Raw genomic sequence first — 20,096 nt, 5'->3', positions numbered from 1 at the left:
GGCATGAATACACTTTTCTTAATTCCTAAGTTGGAAAAGTATTTATGAAATTCACCCTTCCGGGACCAAGGGGATCATGTTCTACTGGAGTGTGTCAGTAGAGCTTCGACAGAGAGAACCAGCCCACAGCAGATTATTTTGTTATATCTAATTTAACCAAGGCAACACTCATATTAGTATTATTCTGTTAGATGAAAACCCCAAATCACTATTTTCAGCTATTTTGTGGTTTCAGAACAACAGTTATGTTAAATTGGTCATTTTATTCTTCATTTCAGGAAATATTTTCATCCGCTATTCTTCCTGAAAGAATAGAAATGCATTTAAAGGTTTTTTTTTTTAAAAAAAAAAACATTCTTCTTAAAAACTTTCATTACAGAATATAAATTTTAGTTCTATTCAAAACTTATAATAGGCAGTAGTGTGGGGGCGTTGTATTCAGCCACAGTGAAAAGAGAGAGAAAACAAATCAACAGTGGTACCAGGGCACGTAAAAGGAAAATGGGCTGATGTTTTAATGCCTTTTCCCTATTCTTGGCTGCCCACAAAAGCACATGAATTAGAAACATAAAGGCTGAATGATCTATAATGCTTCCTGTATGGAATCCTAACTAGGATTTGCACTTTAGGTATTAAAGCAAGGAACAGTTTTATAAGCCATCCCAAACACATTAGGAAACAAACAAACACCCAAACACCATAAATTATACCACTCGTGTGCAAGTTTGTCGACATTATCACTCCTATTAGAGCGGTATGGTTAGTTTATTCCTAGATCATCATTAAGGCTTTGTTCTAAAAGAATAATGTAAGTTGTCTCTGCACAGTATTTTATACATGCACAGAAAAGTCCTTGATATTGTTTTCCTCCCAGTTAGTAACCGATTCATAATCCAAAAGTTAAATCATTAAACACACTATTATTAAACAGTACCAATCTCTTTGGGTGGTTACATAGTAGACAAACTAGAGACTTTTACTTTGGAGACAACGGTTATTTCTACCTTATGTAGGAACAGACCTTTACAAATAGAAGGTTGAGGAGCAGTTCGTCCCTGTAGAAACAGTTCCTAAAGAAAATGAAATCGCCCAATGGCAGATGATGACAAGGGGATCGGGACACATGGAGTTTATGTAAAGAGGTGGCTTCCAAGGCATTAGTGCGCTTTATGAGATACCCCGACTGCTCTGTATTGTGAACAAGAACTCACCACTAGCGTGGCACCGTCTATTTCTCAACTGAGGAAGACACTTCTTCCATAACCACAGTACAGCACCAGATAAGAACTTCCTCTCAGTCCTATTGGATAGACTAGAACATTATAAAGACAAAACACACAGAACCCCTAACTCCTCCCAGATGCCCAAGAATTCAACAGCTATTCTCCTGTGTTCTGAATCTTTGAATCAAACAGTAGGGGCCTTGGAAAATCATGCATGAATTTTTACATGTTGGCTACTTTCTAACATACAGCAGTTAAAATAAAGCCAGTATATTAACTAATTATGCTCCATCAATATCAAAACAATGAAATCCTTATTTTACCCTTCATCTGCTTTCAGTGTCAACAGGGCATCTTATCCCAAATACTTTTTCTAGTCTCTTGAGACACACAACGTGGCAGGTAAAGCTGTTCACACTTCCAGCTTTGGGCAGCACAAACCTATTTGAAAATCAGCAGTGTTACAAGATAAGGTCTCTAAATAGTTATGACACCTCTCCTTCCTCCTTTGAAGAAATTGGAAAGACTCCCAAGGCTCAAACTTGGAATCATCATGCGGAATTCATTTCTTTGCTTCCCAAAAGTGGAAAATTGAAATGCATTCATTCTGAGGTTGAGATCTCTGTGTGGGAAGCTGGAAGGGGCTTCTGGGAACACAGTTGGATGCCGAGAGGGAAAAGAAGGTGAGGGAAATAGAGAAGATGGAGAGAATGCTGAAGGAGTCAGGGGAGCAAAGGAAGAATGGAAGGTGGGCAGGCCTGGAAGGGGAAGGAGCACCAAGGAGGCAGCAGAAATGAACAAAGATGGGAAGCACTACAGGCGATGCTTCTGACAAGAGAACAAAGAAAGGATTGCATGGTGGAATTTCATCCTTCAGCAACTGTTCACATCCATAGACATATACAGCAGTACCAACTAAGTGGTTTTTGTGGTCCTCCAGTGCCCAAAGATGATGGCTTGGGAAGCTGTCATATAAGCTGAATTTCACTATTGATTGCCTTGGTATGGAAGATGGAATTCTTCCTATGTTCTCACTGGAGAACAAAAACCAACTTCCTAATGCCAATGGGGCTGTATGGGAGTAGTGAATTTTTGTCAAAGAGGAATGTAATTTCATTTTCCAGAAAGTTATATAACGCCCCTCGGAAGGATCCACCATAAAATTTCAACTTTTTAATAATGTTCTAGGAAATTTAAGATGTAAGAGCTAGTTAGGAATATGCCTAAGAAATTTGCCAAAAAATGTTGTAATTAATCTAGTTTCTGAAACAAAGGGGAGGTGACACCAATACCTAAGGTTGTTCTATAAAGTCCACATCTCATCATGCCATGAATGCATGTATATACACACACAGTACACTACAGTGGTGGGTGTAAGACCCTACAAAAGGTGAGGCAGCACCACCTTTCCCCGCTTGTCCCTAGAAAAATGCCTCAGGTAACAGTGCCAGCCTTTTCAGAAGCTCCAGCAATGTGTCATGTCACCTTATTACAAACATCAGGAAAATTCTTTCATATAAACAAATATTTGAGCCTCCCTTTTTTGGCTGCCAGGTAATATAAGTTCAGATTTATACAAGTTTAGGGATCAGAGAGGGTGATATTGTTTCAACTTTAAAAGCTATCTTTTCCACATGTATTTATTTATGTATTTATTATTGATTTATTTTAAGTGTACGTATGTGTTGTATGCATGCATGTGACCGTGCACGTGTGTGTGTGCTTGTGTGTATGCTTGCAGTGCTTCTGGATATCAGAAGACAAGTAAGGACTCCTTCTCTTTTGTTGGTTCTGGGGATTAAGTGCTTTTACTTGCTGAGCCATCTCACCGGGGAAGTAGGAGTCTTGAGTGTTGTGATGCCATATTTGGCTTATAGTAGCCACAGGGCACACAGTTGCACATGATCAACACTGTACATAGAATGATACCCTACTCCCTGCATCCATGTAAGAACACAGTCAGTAGACCAGACTGGAGTCCAGGGAAGAAAGAAGCAATAGAAACACAGTAAGAAAGTACAGCTGTATCCCATCGCGAAGAATTTGTTTAATCAGGTGTAGCTTACAATGAAGGAGGCAACCTCCCCTCGCTGTTCCTCTTGGCTAAAACACTTTATAGAAGAAGGACTGTGAAATGCCAACAGCAGGATAGCTTGATAGTTGTCAGTAAAGTACTTGATGGACATGTAGGTATCAGATGTTCACTTATAATCTTAGCACTGAAGGAACAGAAACAGGTAGCTCTCTGGGCCTTCTGGAGCAGCCAGCCTGACTGCTCAGTGAGTCCCTGTCCAGTGAGAAAATCCGTTTCATAAAAGTGGATTAGGTGGATACTGCATGAGGAATTGAGGTTGCCCTTGGGCCTTGACATACATTAGCAAACACGTGTGCAAGCATATATGCACCAGTATACACACACACACACACACACACACACACACACACACTAACAGCAATGCTAACAAGGAAATTTAAAACACTGTTGTGTTGCAGGATGAGAGTCTAAATGGAGACAGACATACTATCAAACTAGCTTGCAAAAGTCTTAGTACACATGTAAATATTTCTGAAGCATCTAGTTCATGCCATTTTCCTCTCTATTCCCTCTCCTACTCTTTTAAGCACAAAGGAAGTGACTTTACATTCATAGGTCATTCTAAATATAAAAATACAATATTGTTTGGACTTGACACCCTCAAACTAATTCCATTGTGGACTTTAAAGTCTTACCAGTGAGAATATGTTTTTAAAACTAAATATAAATGCACAAAACAAAACAACAACAGAGAAAAGTTGAGGTCAAGGGAAGACAGCAGATTCAGTCAGAAAACTCCTAGAATGAGCCCAAGGGGTCAGGTAACACCACTGTCAAGAAGCTTTTTAAAGAGAGCTGGTGTGTTTGGAAGAAAACACATACGGCAATCTTTTAAATTTCACACATATAACTGTTTTAGGTTGATTTGAGAGAAAATTTGAAAGCTATAATGCCTACTGATTTCAACAGAGTCTATATTGATATGTGACGTTGCTTTTATTGGTTGATGAATAAAGCTGTTTGGGCTAATGGCTTAACAGAGAAAAGCCAGGTAAGAAATCAAAACAGATATATACAGAGAGAGTAGGCAGAGTCAAGGAGACGCCACGTAGTGCCAAAGTAAAAAGATGCCAGAATCTTACCAGTAGGCCACAGAGTGGTACATTCCTGCCAAGTTGGTTGGATGGTTTACAAAGCCATCCAGGGAAGCACTCACATTAAAGTTGGGCATTAGAACGGATCAGGTGGGGCTGGAGAGGCAGTTTAGCAGTTAAAGTACTCTGGTTGCATTTCTGAGGACCCAGGTTCAATTCCCAGCATCCACATGTCCTCTAACAACTCTGTCTCGCTCCTATTCCAATGGCCTCTTCTGGCCTCTGGGGCACTGCATGCACATGGTACACGGACTTCTACGCAGGTAAAATACTCACATACACAAAATAAAAATAATGTTTTTTTAAACATTAAAAACTAAATTTCTAAAATTTAGAAAACAGTAGTTTAATATTTATGTACTATTATACATAGAACATGATTTCTTAATTTGTTTAGTAACAAATACGTCAAAAGTCTATAACTATTTGGGTAAAATATTGACAAATTTTTATGTTTATTATGGTTATAAGTCTTTCTTCCTGGGAAAACAGGGGGCAAAGTAAATGAGTTCAAGGAATTATATTTGGACATTTGCGTCAATTTAGATTTTGACAAAAAACGAATAGTGGTGAAAAGCACAGTAAATGGCTAGGCACAAAAACAGGAGGCAGCAAACAGTGACAGCTTTAATGTAGGTAAGTGTACCAGCACTCTGGCAATCAGCATAGGTTTTAAGCAATCACTTGTCACCAGTGACTGGGGAAGTCTGAGGTATAACACTGAACGCCACTGGAAACTGTTTTAGATAGTGCTAAGTGGAAGGAACTGTTAGTGGACAAAAGTGAACCCAAAGAAGAAATTTTGTCCACAGAAAATATTTTGTTCACAAATGAAAATAAGGAAAAGGTCAGGAAAAATTCTAGCTTAATGGAGTTTCCATTAAGAGAAATTATATTTCATCTTAAACTCTTTTGCTCCATTTATTAATACAATTTTATATATTTATATTTTCTATTTATTTTTATTTATATTTTGCTATATTTATATACAAACTATTAAATATATTTATATATCTTTATATTTTCTAAAGGGAATCTATGTCACTTTAAGATAAAAAGAAATGCTGTTTTATTTTTCAGAAAGTATTGAAAACAACTCCTATGAAATACATTTGTGTTTACTCCTAATGGACCCTCTTTTACCTAAATCCTAATCTCAATATTTTTTGTTAATACAAAATATACTTTAAGGGGAAAAAAATCTAAATCCATAGGTCAGTGCTTCATAATTTTTACGTTAATTTTGGTGTGTGTGTTCTTAGCTTCCATAGCATCGTTAGAGGAAAGAAAAAAACATATTATGATGAGAGAAATCACAAACCTCATTGAAGCTCAATTTGCCATAGAAGTTACTACCATCAGATTTTACTGGTAGCATGAATATTCTATGGAAATTAGTGTGTGCATCCATCTATCATCTGAAATTAAGCTACACAAGTGAGCTAAATATAATTTATCACTGCCGGCATGCAATTCTGTAACTACAGCGGGTTAAAACCGTGGTTCTCAGTAAACAGCATCTTTGTATTTGAGAAAGTACTGTCACCATTCCTCTACCAGGTATCAGTACGACAAAGCCTTTCCTGTCTTGATGGAAAGCATTCACACACAGCTGCTAAGTGTTTGGTCAACGTTATAAATGTATAGTATTAACTATAACTAATTTCACTATAGTTCATCTAAAGATGTGGTAAAAGAAGTAAGCCTCTTCCATCCCCGAAGATTCAGTGGCATTTGCATCACCTTATAGAGACCTAAAAAAAAATAAATGAATGAATGAATGAATGAATAATGAAGCGTGTTTCAACCCTACATTCTATAAAAACAAGTGTCCTCCGTTGCACGGTGGCTTATGCCTGCAATCCCAGCTCTCTGGTTGCAGTGGCAGGAAAATTGTTATAAGTGCTAGGGCAGCCTAGTCTACATAGTGAGCCCAGTCCAGGCAGGGCTGCCTAATGTGAATCTGTCTAAAAACAAACAAACAGAAGGCAGGAATGTTGAGATTACTCAATTAGAAAAGTCACCTGTTTCCAGCCTGAAGACCTACATTCATAAGTTCATTCCTAGGGTGGTGCACTGAACATTTAAGCAAGGGGTGGCAGTGTGTATATTTTGTGAGAACATGTATAAAAATCCTTTGAAATTATGACCTGTCTATACATATATATCTGTGTGTTCATATGTCTTCATTTCTTGTGTAGTTTTCCGATTTGTGCTGTAAATACAGGTGTGTGTGCATGTGTGTGTGTGGGGGGGGGGTCTGTGTGGTCTGTGTTAATCAAGAAGCATGTTTGGGACTGAAAAGGACCAAGTCACAAATTCTCCAGGCAGTCTTCAAAACACTTAGAATCTGCCTATTCAGTGAAAATTCTGAACATAAGCTTATGAAATGTCTAGTGTCCCACAACTCCTAGGCACGCCCAAGAACTTCTTTCACAGGGACAACACCTTGCACGCATAACATGCATAGCAATGTACTGCTTACAGTTTACAGCACCTCGATGCAGAAAACTGGGTTAGGTGTATAGTTGATGAATGGAAAGAGACATGGAAAGTTTAAGAAACGTGTCAATGGTTCTATAGGTAGACACTTTTCAAATAGCCTTCAGTGAATTCTGACCATGAAATCCATGGCTGTATTATAAATGCGATGCCGGCTCCCACGTCTGATCTATAATGTATGTATTCCTATCAGAATGAGGTGATGTCACTGCTCTCACTTTTACAAGATATTTATCAGTTGTTCCATGCAACTCAATGACCATGGTGTCATTTCATAGAAAAGAAGGAGGCCAAAGGTTAAGCGAAAGCTCTCAGACACGGCACAAACATTTTTTAGTATGATTACTTTTCCACTAACAGTTTCCCTTCTATCTCTCAAACAACATCTGCATGGTATTTGATTGTTTATTAGTGAATAAACAGAAAAAGAAGAGGCAGACCCATCCATCACATCTCTCATCCAAATAAAAGGAGCCCAGTTCCCATGAGATAAAGTTACTCTGCGTTATGGCTTTAAATGATTCCTGTGATGAAATCTCAAATTAATTACTGAGTAAATAAGCAAACTCCTCTTTACATGCTTCATTTTCTCCTTAACGTCAGAACTTCCACTTGCAGTAAAATAGCCCACATTCAATTATCTACAGTCATAGAGGCGATCATGGCGTAAGTAATCCCTAGTGACAGATAATCCAAAAAGCATTTATGTAGGGGTTTCAATTCATTATATGATTCTTGCAGATTTATCATCATAATTGTATTTTCCCCCCACAGGCTCGTATTAAAATCCATTTGTAGTTCTTGAACATAGGCCAATCAACAGCGGGAAGGCATGCTCCAGACACGTGCTGGATGAGCAAGGGAAGCTGATTTGTTAGGAGCATTGCTTTCCTTACAGAGAATCCACAGGGAGATGAGATGATCAGGAGTTGATAGGGAATCAGTGGCGTGCATTTACTAAGCATATAAGAGATCTAACTGAGGTGATGTGTGACTGCCATTTAGTGGAAGAACTAAGAAAAATGTGTAAGACTTCTGTCAGTGTGGATGGCTCTGCCTTCAATCTGTGATTATGGGAAAATTTCTTAGCGCTCTGGATTTCATATCCTTGTGCTTAGGGAAATATGGTGCTGACAATATTAGTTACATGGTGGCAGTGTTCAGAAGAAAATTGTTAAATGCACAGTGCTTAAGTCATGTTGGAGCTTCACTGCAGCTTTATTATTATTATTATTACTACTATTATTATTATTATGACTATTATCTATTTTACTCTAGAGCTGAAACTACAAAGATTATTAAATCTGGTAATGTATATTCATTTCGTTCCCACAAACTGAGAAGAGCTCTGACTACTGAATAAACTAGGGTTTACATGTTGGATTATGCTCAAAGGCTAGTCTAGCGACTGCTAACCATCAAAACTAAATACTGGAAGACATGGTTCCTTGTTTTAAACTGATGGTGTCAATTGTTTCAGAATGCACACTTCCGAGGATACTGTTTGGTTGGACTCTCTAGCTCACTCCTACTTGATGGGAAAGTGCCATTCCTCTCTCTCCAAACCCCACCCTCTCAGAGAATCTCCCACAGAGAAAAGGAGCCACAAAGCCCAGTTCTGCATTCTTGGCAGTTGCAAAGGCTCCTTCCTTGAAGTTGCCAGTAGCTAAGACTCCACCTAAAGCAGTGAGGTTTTGACCACACTTGGACACAAGCCCAGCTTATGGTGGACATGCCATCAGAGTATATAAACTCTCTGCTTTAGCTTGGGCATGTGACTTCTCCAGCTTGATTTCTGTGGCTGGCAGATTCACCTGGGAGTTGCTTTGCTCAAATAAACCTGTTTTTCTTGTCTTTTTTCAGTTTCGCTTAATGTGGTTTACTGCATAGGGGATGGAAAAGCCTATTATCATGATAGAGAAAACTTAATAGATACATTGCCTGGGGTAGTGGTTGATCCCTACACAAAGACAAAGAGGACTGGCATATTGTGTATGATCAAGTCCAACAACCCAAGTTAGTTCTGGTGAAACTAACTCTCTAGAATTCTAAGGATTTTAGAATTAGTCATATATTGTGGAAATTGATTAAATGGGATGATACTATTAATGTCAATTACATGGTCTTCATCCATACTGTACGAGACATCACACCATTATAAAACAAGATATTTAAGGAAGTAAAATCTTCCCTTTTTCACAAATGACCCTGGGTCATGTTTTGTACATGAAACTCTGAGCTCAAGGGACTATTCCTCAGTCCTACAGGAGACTGAAGATGTCTTGTTTTATATAGTGGTGGCATTATCCCTTTACCTTCACTTTATACTTAGCAAATAATTTCTTTTGTGTCCTTGGCTCAATAGTGAGCTGGAGTATAATATTATAATGTTATCTGTGATAGCCTGTGAATTTCCTCTATGCCTTTACCAGTCAGTGTGATAAAAAAAAAAAAAGAGGAACTGATTCTTTGAGAAAAAAAAAAAGATCGCTGGTTTATAATTTATTTTCTAACAAAAACACACAAATTACACTATATTATTGAGAATAGATCTTAATGAGGATAGGCCTGGTGGCATTCTCTTTTAATCCAAGCAATTGTGTTGTAGAGGTTGGCTGATCTCTAGGAGTTCAAGGCCAGCCTGGTCTACAGAGTGAGTTCCAGAAAAGCTAGGCTACATAGGGGGATTCAGTCCCTAAATAAATAAACAAACAAACAAAAAAATGGAAGGAAGGAAGGAAGGAAGAAAAGGAAGAAGGAAGGAAAGAAAGAAGGAAGGAAAGAAGGAAGGAAGGAAGGAAGGAAGGAAGGAAGGAAGGAAGGAAAAAAGGAAGGAAAGAAGGAAGGAAGTTAGAAAACATAGCCCACAATGAAGTAGAGGGCAGAACACAGATATTCATTTGTTAAAGACCGAAATATGGGATTTATATACTCACTAAATATACATAAGTGAGGGAAACATTAGTGATCAACTACTGTCTGAAGTGGTATGGGATGTCCTATATATGTGTTGCTTTTATTGGTTAATGAATAAAGCTGCTTTCAGCCAATGGCTTAACAGAGTAAACCTAGGCAGGAAATCCAAACAAATAAGGAGAGAGAGAGAGAGAGAGAGAGAGAGAGAGAGAGAGAGAGAGAGAGAGAGAGAAGGTGGAGTCAGAGAGAAGTTAGGTAGCCACACCAGGAGACAGATGCTTACGCTGGAGCCCCAAAACTTTGCTGGTAGGCCATGACCTCCACAGATTAATGGAGATGGGTTAGTTCAGGATAAAAGAGCTAGCTAGAAATATGCCTAAGCTAATAGACCAAGCAGTGACTTAATTAATGCAGTTTCTGTGTGCTTATTTTGGGTCTTGGCAGCTGGGAATGAAAAAGCAGCATCAGACTACACTGAAGTGTCTTAAATCACAAAAGAATCAGAAGTTAGTACAGTGACTAGACCAGGCCAGACTGAAAATCCTTTTTTATCAGAAGCTACCAATTCATGGTAAGTTTGTCACTCAGTGTCAGTACTGGGAAGGTAGAGGCAGACAGATTCCTAGGATCACCCTGCTGGTCAGCCTGGCCCACTTAATGAACTTTATGGGAATGAGAAAGACTGTCTCAGAAAAGAAATAGATGGTGTCTGGGGTTGAGCTCTGATATCCACACACATGTACACCTATACAAATATCCCCTACACATATACATACACACGCACAGATATTCACACATATCCACACACATGTACACCTATACAAATATCCCCTACACATATACATACACATGCACAGATATTCACACATATACACACACATGTACACCTATACAAATATCCCCTACACATATACATACACATGCACAGATATTCACACATATACACACACAAGAGAGGGAGACACACACAGAGACAGACACACACACAGAGACACAAGGACAGAGATACTTGTACACACATACAGACAAAAGTGTTTATCACTCAGGAATGTCTGACATGATAAACACAGTGAAATCAAGGAAGACATGGGCAATGGACTATTAAATGAAACCATAAAAATAAAGATTTTTCAAAAGGACTTAATCCTGTCCACTTGGAATAAGAGCTTCTAATCAAATTAAAAATTAAGGAATAATAGTTTTTGAAGCTGCAGTTTTCCTAGCATAGGACTAAGGGTAAACCCAATGGAAATACCCAATGGAGATGTACACAATCATGTAATTCAAAACCTGTGAAACTGAAGAGCTCCCTCCAAAAGGAGGAGTTTTCACAAAATGAGCTGATTATAAGGGCCTTATTCATTGCCTCCAACGAAGCACTGAACTCATGGTTCATGCTATTAAGGTAGAAAAACTAATATCTGAAAAGCTCTATATATGAGATTATCCCATTTTTGAACCACACATATTTTTTACCCTTGTTTTAAAGCCTTCATTAAACTGGAAATTTTTCTCATGATATGCTTCATGGAAGAGATTCAAGGTAATGAAATGGAAAATAATCTGAAATAACCTGGAAAAAACAGCAGGTGAAATGTGGAAAAGACAAGACTAAGATTCAACGCAGCATTGCGATTTGGAACCGGGTTGTGGGACACTGTATAGTATTTTCATAAATGGTTGACATGATGATTGCACTCCAAGGAAAATCACAGAGACGACTACTCTGTTTCTGCTACATGCTTCACTTAATCTTGGCTGTTCGAGGCCTGGTTGTCCTACTTGATCTCTAACATAAGTGTCGGGAGGCAGAGATAGATGGAAGCAACCACAAAGGTGTGGCAGTTATTACAATACACAGCATTACAAGGTTGAGTTAGCAGGCAGCGAGCGCAGCTGCATCAATAGCAATAATGTGAGAGCAGGGAATTCCCCATCTCTGCTTCTTCAGTGGTGCTCATATGGATGCAAGGTAGACCAGTCCAACCCCATCCCTATCCCTTCAATAGATTCCTAAGAATTTAATTCTACATTACATTTCTGACATCTTAGAACCCCTGGAGTGGTCTGTTTCCTATATGTTTGCTGAGTTACATAATTTTAGGAAGAAAAACTATGGATATAGATGCTTTGAAAAGAAATGTAATGGAGAGAAGTGGAATTCAGACAGGTCATCACCCAGCAACCACTGTGGGTTCCTGAGCAGAGTACAGGCAGAGTTCTACTGTCCGAAATTCCCCCTCATATTCCTCTACCAATGATATATGCAGGTTCTCCCTTACTTTCCAGGCACTTTAGAGTTTTTCACACCTTGTTACCTCTGCACATTAGTCCCTCTTGGCCATTTCATTCCCAATACTCAAAATGTTCCTAATGCAAATGCATCTTTGAGATAGATGTGTCTCAGTCTCTCTGCCATGAAGCACTCTGTTAGTTTAGTTTAATTAGGATAGGAGCTTTCCTCTGAAATTTTACATATATATATATATATATATATATATATATCCAACTTTTCCACTTGTCATGATATATTAAAACTATCTATCTATCTATCTATCTATCTATCTATCTATCTATCTATCTATTCATCCATCCATCCATCCATCCATCCATCTTTCAATCTATTTATCTATCCTTCAATCTATCCTCTATCTATCATCTATCTATCTATCTATCTATCTATCTATCTATCTATCTATCAATGAATGAAGACCATAAACATAGTTAGCTCAGCAGTTTGGGAAGACATATAATAAGCATTCAACCAATGAATAAACAAGGAATGATTCTCTAATTTTTCCTTGTTCATTTGCTTGAAGTAACTAGTCACATGCGTTTAAAAGAATAAGTGCCTGTGTTTAATATTTTAGAACTTTTAAATCCCATTAAGTCTTTTATACAAGGTTTTCTTATTCTTAATTTAAGTCATATCTTTTAGGATGAAAAAAATCTGAGTGCTTAGTCTTGTTCTCTATATAACAGAAACTGAAATAGTCTACTCATTACGAGTCATAGAATAGTTACTCTGAATTTTCTCATATGTCTGGCTATTCCAATGTAAACAGATTTCAAACTTTAATATGAAATTAAATTAATTAGACTGTGGACATTTCTGTAGGGAGGTGACATGATTGGCATTTGATACAGGAGGTCCCAGCCTACTGTGGGCAGCACCATTTCCTGGGCATAAGCAGCTTTCCTCAGTTTCTGCTTCAAGTTCCTGCCCTGGCTTCCCTCAAAGATGAATGTAATTCAAATAGACCCTTTCTTCTTCTAGGTTGTTCTGGGTCATGGTATTTCTTGTAGCAACAGAAATAAGAACACATGGTTAAAAAAAATAAAAAAAAAACAGTTTCATTTGGTATTATAATATCCAGAGTTTTGGATATGGTTAGACAGTTTGCATTACTTAAATTTTGAACTAGGAATGGGGGTAAGGAGAGCTTCAAGAAAGGAAGCTGGCAGGAGAGCCCAGTCCTTGCTCAGAATAGAATAGAAAACTTTGTTCCCACTGATCAAATGATCTACATAAGAGAAGAAGTAAATTGTTCAGCTCAGAAGAAGCCGTCACTGGTCATAATGGGTCATAAGCCATTGATGGCCTCAGTCCTCCGTGGCTGGTTCAATCTACCTGCATTTATCTAAATCCTTTCCTACCCCAATTTACTAAAATGTCCTCCTGAGGTCCACTGTGCACCCTATTTTTCCCCTGGGGGCTGGGGAACAGAACCTGTGTCTTTATGCTTGTTCAGCAAGCTCTGTTATCCACTGAACCATTTTCTCAGCTCTGGATGCTTCCCCTCTGTCTGCCCATTCCTCTCTTAACTATTTCTTTGAACACTCCTGTCCCTGTTTCATCTGCTGTGCTGTTATAGTTTTGAGCCCGGAGGAAGAATCTTTATTATGTCAGGCGAGTGTGTGTGATAATAAATGGTAAGGAGAATCACATCAAGACTTAAAGTGAAAACTGATTACATCATTTTATCCTCAAATGTTCTAATGGATTCAGCCACAGATCTAAATGACTATTTTTATTACCTGGGCCATTTGTTAATGGCCTGTTAAAACAAGCTAATCAATGATCAATTTACCAATTCCATCCTCACCTCTGCCTCTCTTTTAAATGAGAATTCAGTGAGTAGTAAAAGAAATCACTTTAGCAGATGCAACTTCTAAAAATAAGCAGGCAGGAGAAAACTGGAATCATGAATAAGCTTGTGGAATCACCTGTCAGATCACTGAAAGAGGATTTCTTCTCTGAGATGTATTACCGGTAGTTCAGATGGCCATCACTTCCTCGTTGGTCTGATTGTAAACTGACTGACATTCTCAAACCTCTGTTTTCTGTTGACAAAAGGTAGTTATAGCATGGCTCTTGTAATTCATTAGAACTCATATGCTTCTCATCTAAATGCCTAGAATCATCTGGGTAGCACAACCTAACAGGCCATAATGACGTCATATCATGAAGGCACTGGGAATGTGTTGGAGGAGGTGGCTTGTTCATTTCTCGGCGGCCCAGACGCAAAATAATCACACAGGAACTGTACTATTTGCAATACTGTTTAGCCAATAGCAAAAGCATTTTTCTAGCTAGCTCTTACATCTTAAATTAACTCATTTTTATTATTTTATATTTTACCACAAGGCTGTGGTTTATTGGCAAGGTTCCAGCACATCTGTCTCCTGTGGCAGCTTCAGGGCATCTCCTTGACTCCGTCTACTCTCTCTATATATCTTTTCCAGTCTGGCTGTATTTTGTTAAGCCATTGACCGAAAGTAGCTTCTTTATTAACCAATGGCCATAAAACATATTCATAGCATACAGAGGAGAATCCCACATCAGGAATAATTTTCTTTTTTTTTGTTTTTGTTTTTTCAAGATAGGGTTTCTAGGTATAGTTTTAAAGCTTGCCCTGAAACCCACTCTGTAGACCAAGCTGGCCTTGAACTCACAGAGAACCCATGCTTTCGCCTCCCTACTACTGGGATTAAAAGACATGTACCACCACTGCATGGCAAGAGAGGGAACAAGTTTCTAAAGCCCCACTTTATTGTTTTATATGTTTATATTGTTATACATGTTCATATTTATTTTGTGGGTTTTTCTGAAAGCTACATAAAGCTTTACTGAGTTGAAATGGTTATCAATTATTGTGTCTAAAAATCAAGTGAACTTGTTTTCTATTTGTGTTTCAGGACAAATAGATAAGGTATGAAAATATTCTATACACTGTTTTGAGAGGAAGAAAACATTGAGTTTCAACTATGAGAAATTACATTGCTTCTAAATATCTAAAGATAATTGGTATTGGTGATGAATTCAAAAGCCCAACTCTGGTGTTTAAGAAGGCCCAGGCCCAGGGCATTCTTCATTTGAACAGTAGACATATGGTACCACTCAAAAAAAGCACCGGAGCAAATAATTCACTAACTATGCAAATGAATACAAGTGAACTTGCTTGGAAAAAGCAAGTCAGGGAACCAAAGGGTAGCCCGGCAGTGAAGGGGTAAGGCTGAGGGCTGCTCACGGGGGAGCATAAAGACGGGGTCAAGAGCAGCCCACAGAGCTGCAGGCTCCTCATTATGGATGTGCCAGTTCTGAATTTTTATTGCTGAGCTTTGGCTCACGCTATGATGATTTCAGATAAGGTATTTATGGAATGTCTGAATATTTGACCTTGGTACTTTATGGACACTAGATGGATTGCTTTTTATGGAAAACGTAGGCAATTCTATATGGGTATATTTTTCATATTTTCAGCAAAGAAAGAAAGCTGGGACAGGACTGGGGGAGGAGAATAGGGACACTTCTCCTGTGAAACATTTTGTGGATGCTCAGTAAATTGAAGCAATTATGCATTTAATAAACCAGAACAGATTGTAAATCAATTAGTGAATCTTTCTAGAAATTCATATACTTATATAGAATAAATCATATGGATGCTCTTTTTATGATGAAGTTCAACTTTGGTAAACCCAGTTATTTAGAAAAATGTCAGGGGACTGATGTCAACCTATTGTAAATTAAAATAAGTTCAAAACGGGAGTTTTATTATCTTAATCAGAAAGCAATGTATTTGAAACAAAAAGAGAAAGAAAGAAAAGAAAAGCAAGGACTTAAAGAATGAGTCTCAGTCAAACATGTGCCTTTATATTATACCACTCAATATCAGACGTAGAAACCTTCATTGACTTATAGCGCCAAATGTTAATCGTTCATATCACCAAAACTAAGCTATATGAGAAAATGGACCATCACCTTTATAACTAGTTTGTTATTAGTAGTGTGATACTTCTAAACTTTTCAGTGATTGGTTTAAAATCTCAGTAAAATGTTTCTCTCAGTTAAATTGAAATATGGAATATTAAGACTCTTCAAGTTGGACCCAGGAACCTGAGGTTGAGTCAGGAGATCATGTGAGATTAGGAGTCTGAGATGTTTGGAAAATACAACAAGACTCAGAGAATGAATGAATGAATGAATGAATGAATTAGCTCTTAGTTTTTATGAAGTTCCAACTATCTGGAACCACTATTAAATATTTATTTTATTTAAGTACTTGAATCATTAGATTAATAATAAAACTAACAATATTTGAATGCTGCTTATTTCTTAGTTTCAATCATGGCCATTGAAAGATTTAAATAAACAAAGCCATTGCCCTAACTAGAAAGATCCCTAACCACTGGATATTTTTAAGAGAATGTCGCTAGACTTATGTTTGCAGAATTTGATATCTAGAAAAGAACATGACTGACAGAAGTAAGTTTTATAGTGCAATAAATGGCCACAGTTAGCATTTTTCTGATAGCTAATATTTCCTTTTTATCAAAACTATTTTTATGACACCCAATAAAATTCGATAGATATTTTATATTGTTCTATATTTTCAAGTTTTCCATTATAATTTTTTATCTGCCCTAGAAGTAATTTCTAAAGTTGTTAAATTTCCGTGTAAGGTTTTTAATAGCACTGTCTGCTTGTTAAATGCTGTAGGTAAGTGTGGTGTGACAGGAATGTTTAGAACATTAGTGACGTTTACTTTCTGGTATATATTTTGGCCTAGTTTTACAACTTTGAAAGGATACTTTTTTCTAAGCTATTTGATGTAGGGTTCTGTGTATGTTTATTCTGCCTTTGTCACTAATTTTTATCAGCCTTTCTTCCTGAGCTCAGTAGCTGATAATAAGAAATTAAATCTACTGCCATATGGGAGAAGGAATTTTAGTTCTTCCTGTTCATCCACTCTTGCCTTTTGTTTTCTTTCTATTTTTCTTAGTTGTTCATAAGGTTCAATCTCTACGTCTTCCTGATAAATGACGGTGAAATATCTCTCCCTCTGCAATGATGCCTTTTGTAGTAATATATGAATGTTCCACAACCAGAGGATGACTCTGCCAAGCCTGGTCACTGATCTTCCACCTTCAACTCATGGTCCTGTATTTGGATGTTTTTACATGAAAACTACATATAATTAGTTTAAAATTTTCCAAACCTCAGCCATTTGTCTTTTGTGCTTAGTTTTCCATTACTGTAAGACAAATTATAACATTCCTATTGACTTAATAAAACAGAAAGAATTTTATCTCACAGAATCCAGGAAAGAATTCTTGAGCTACCCTTTCAACCTGATTAGTCTCTGCTCTTAAGGTGCTCCAGGCTCATCTCACTATAATGGTCTAGGATTCTACATTCTAAGATTTGACTTTTTATAGCCTTTCCATTTGAAGACATTTCCTGTGACTAGTCTGGGAAGACTTGTCTTTTAGAAGGCAGATTCAGGCTTTTCTTAAAGGCAGCTGTGCTTTTGAACATAATTTACCCAGAGGTATAACATCCAGCAGATATACAGTTCCAGTGACTGCAAGGCATGTGCCCTGGGCTCAAGCAGACAGACTCTCAGGGCTCACCCAGAACCCTGCTTATCAGTGATACTGTCATTCACTTCTGCTACCCCCCCCCCTTTTTTGTGCTTCTGCTCATTTTTTTTCCATTTCTGAGTTAAGAAACGAAAAATAAGGAGACTTGCTTTTGTTTTTCACCATACTAATTCTGGCACATGTGTGTTGTACCCTTTAGTGTTTAACGCCCACCGTAAAGTTTCGTACTTTAGTGCTCTCCTTCTAAAGAAAACAACTGAATCAAATGTCAGCCAAGCAGTAAAAGTCTATTTAAAAAGAAATTACGTGTGTGAATTTATGAAATATGTGCCAACTATTTGTCAGCGTTCTCTTTACTTTGCAGATTGCCCTTTGGGAACAATTACTTTTCTTGAAGTGTAATATTTTAGAAGTGTTTTGTGTGTATGTGTGTGTGCGTGTGTGTGTATTTGTGTGTGCATGTGTTTGTGTGTGCATGTATGTGTGTGTGTGCTGATGCCCTTGTTTATGTGCTTGTGTACGTGTGTGGGCACAACTACACTTACTCCTACATTTGTAAATAAATCTTATTATTTTCTAATTTAAACTTTTTATCCACTTTACATACCAACCACAGTTTCCCCTTCCTCCTTTCCTCCTGTTCCCTCTCCTCACCTCTTTTCCACCCCCCTCCCTACCTGCTCCTCAGAAAGTGTAAGGCCTCCCGTGGGGAGTCAACAAAACCTGGCATATCAAGTTGAGGCAGGACTAAACTCCTCCCCTACTGTATCAAGACTGAGCAAGGCATCCCATCATAGGGAAAAGATTCCAAAAAGCCAGACCATATGCCAGGGAAAGATCCTGGTCTCACTTAAAGTCTTAGGACAACAATACCTCAAAATCCGCTTGCCTTCATGCCTACCCCTAGCCTGGGAATTACAGATGTGATACCATGCTCACCTTTTATGTGGCCACTGGGATCTGACTCATGCTGTCATACTTGCACAGTGAGCACACACTTACACAACTCAACCCCCTCCCTGCTGTCCTAGAGTCTCTCAGAATGAATTGCCTTTACTTTAAGTCTCAGTTTCTGTCTATTCTAAAAAGTCCTATGCTGAGCCTGGTAAGGCAGACCCGAACCCAGCTACCTGGGAGTCTGATTCAGGAGGTCCATAAGACCAGTCTGAGAAACCTAGTGAGATACTGCTTCAAGATAAACAGTACGAGGCTAGACATGTGGCTCGGTGCTAGAGTGTTTATCTAGTAAGTAAAAGGCCTAGCAACTCCTCATAGTGTCCAAAGAAGGAAGCAAGTTCTTACTTTCCCCATACTTTGAGAGACATTGCCAGGATTATAATACAGCTGCATTTTTAACTTTCAACATCAGGAAGCTTTATTCTCCTGCTCGTTTCTCATTGTTGATATTAAGATGATGGGTTTCCTTTTGGTATTTTCCTTTTAATCCCATGTCTTTTTTTTGCAATGAGTCTTTAACTTCTTTGCCCTAACATTTTTGCTTATTTTGCTTGCTTTTGTTGTTCCATCTGTGTAGTTTAAGTATTCAGCCAACCCTATTTTAGTTATAAAAGTACAAGGTGACTTTATTTTTTTAGGATTTCCTTTATTTTATGCATATGGCTGTGGTGCTTACAATGTGTGTCTGTGAACCACCTGTGTACAGTACCGGAAGGGGACCAGAAGAGGGCATCGGAACCCCCAGAGCTACCATGCTAGTGTTGAGAGCTGAACACCCACTTTTTGGAAAACCAACAAGTACTCTTAACCACTGAACAAGTTCTCCAGCTCATATATGACTCTCGATCTCAATCAGCACAGTATCTTGGGGTAATTTGAATTCATAGCTTTTTAATAAGGTATATGTGTATGCCTATGTGAGCTTTTGTTAACTGGGGGTAAATTAATATGTAGGCAGTATAGCAGCATCTAGAGACCTCCACTGTTCTTCTGTTGCAAGGTAGCTTTAAGGGGTTCCTGGTCTTCCATTTGCTAAGGTAGCACTCTTATAAAGAACAACCGACCAAACTATCGTGATTTGTTATCAATGCTTTTTACTGTGTCTTTCCAACAGTTACTGATATTATCACAAATTACACCACAAACAAAACAATTTCCCACAATGTTGTTACCGCCCACATTTTGAATAAAGTGCATTCTACCCACAATACCTACCATAACTGGTAGGGACTCTAGTAGACATGAGCAGAGTAGATTTTTTTTTAAGTATGCATTTATATAATGTAAGCAACAAAACTGGTAAAAAGAAATTCCCTTTGTTCCTCAGAGGGATGCTGTAATATTTTCTTCCAAATAATTCTTTATCACATTACATTCAATAATATATGGGTGAATATCTCAGTTTTCTGAGTGCTGGGATCATAG

The 20,096-nt window shown here is 38.0% G+C and overlaps 1 protein-coding gene across 3 annotated transcripts in view; it reads right to left on the bottom strand.

Moving 5' to 3' along the window:
• Klf12 (KLF transcription factor 12) overlaps nt 1-20,096 on the bottom strand; it is a 545,932-nt gene that overhangs the window by 317,834 nt on the left and 208,002 nt on the right. The window lies entirely within an intron of this gene.

This window comes from Chionomys nivalis, chromosome 12, assembly GCF_950005125.1.
Source record: "Chionomys nivalis chromosome 12, mChiNiv1.1, whole genome shotgun sequence".
Taxonomy (NCBI): domain Eukaryota; kingdom Metazoa; phylum Chordata; class Mammalia; order Rodentia; family Cricetidae; genus Chionomys; species Chionomys nivalis.
The sequence above is the reverse complement of the archived record's forward strand: the minus strand, read 5'-3'. Positions and strand labels throughout refer to the sequence as shown.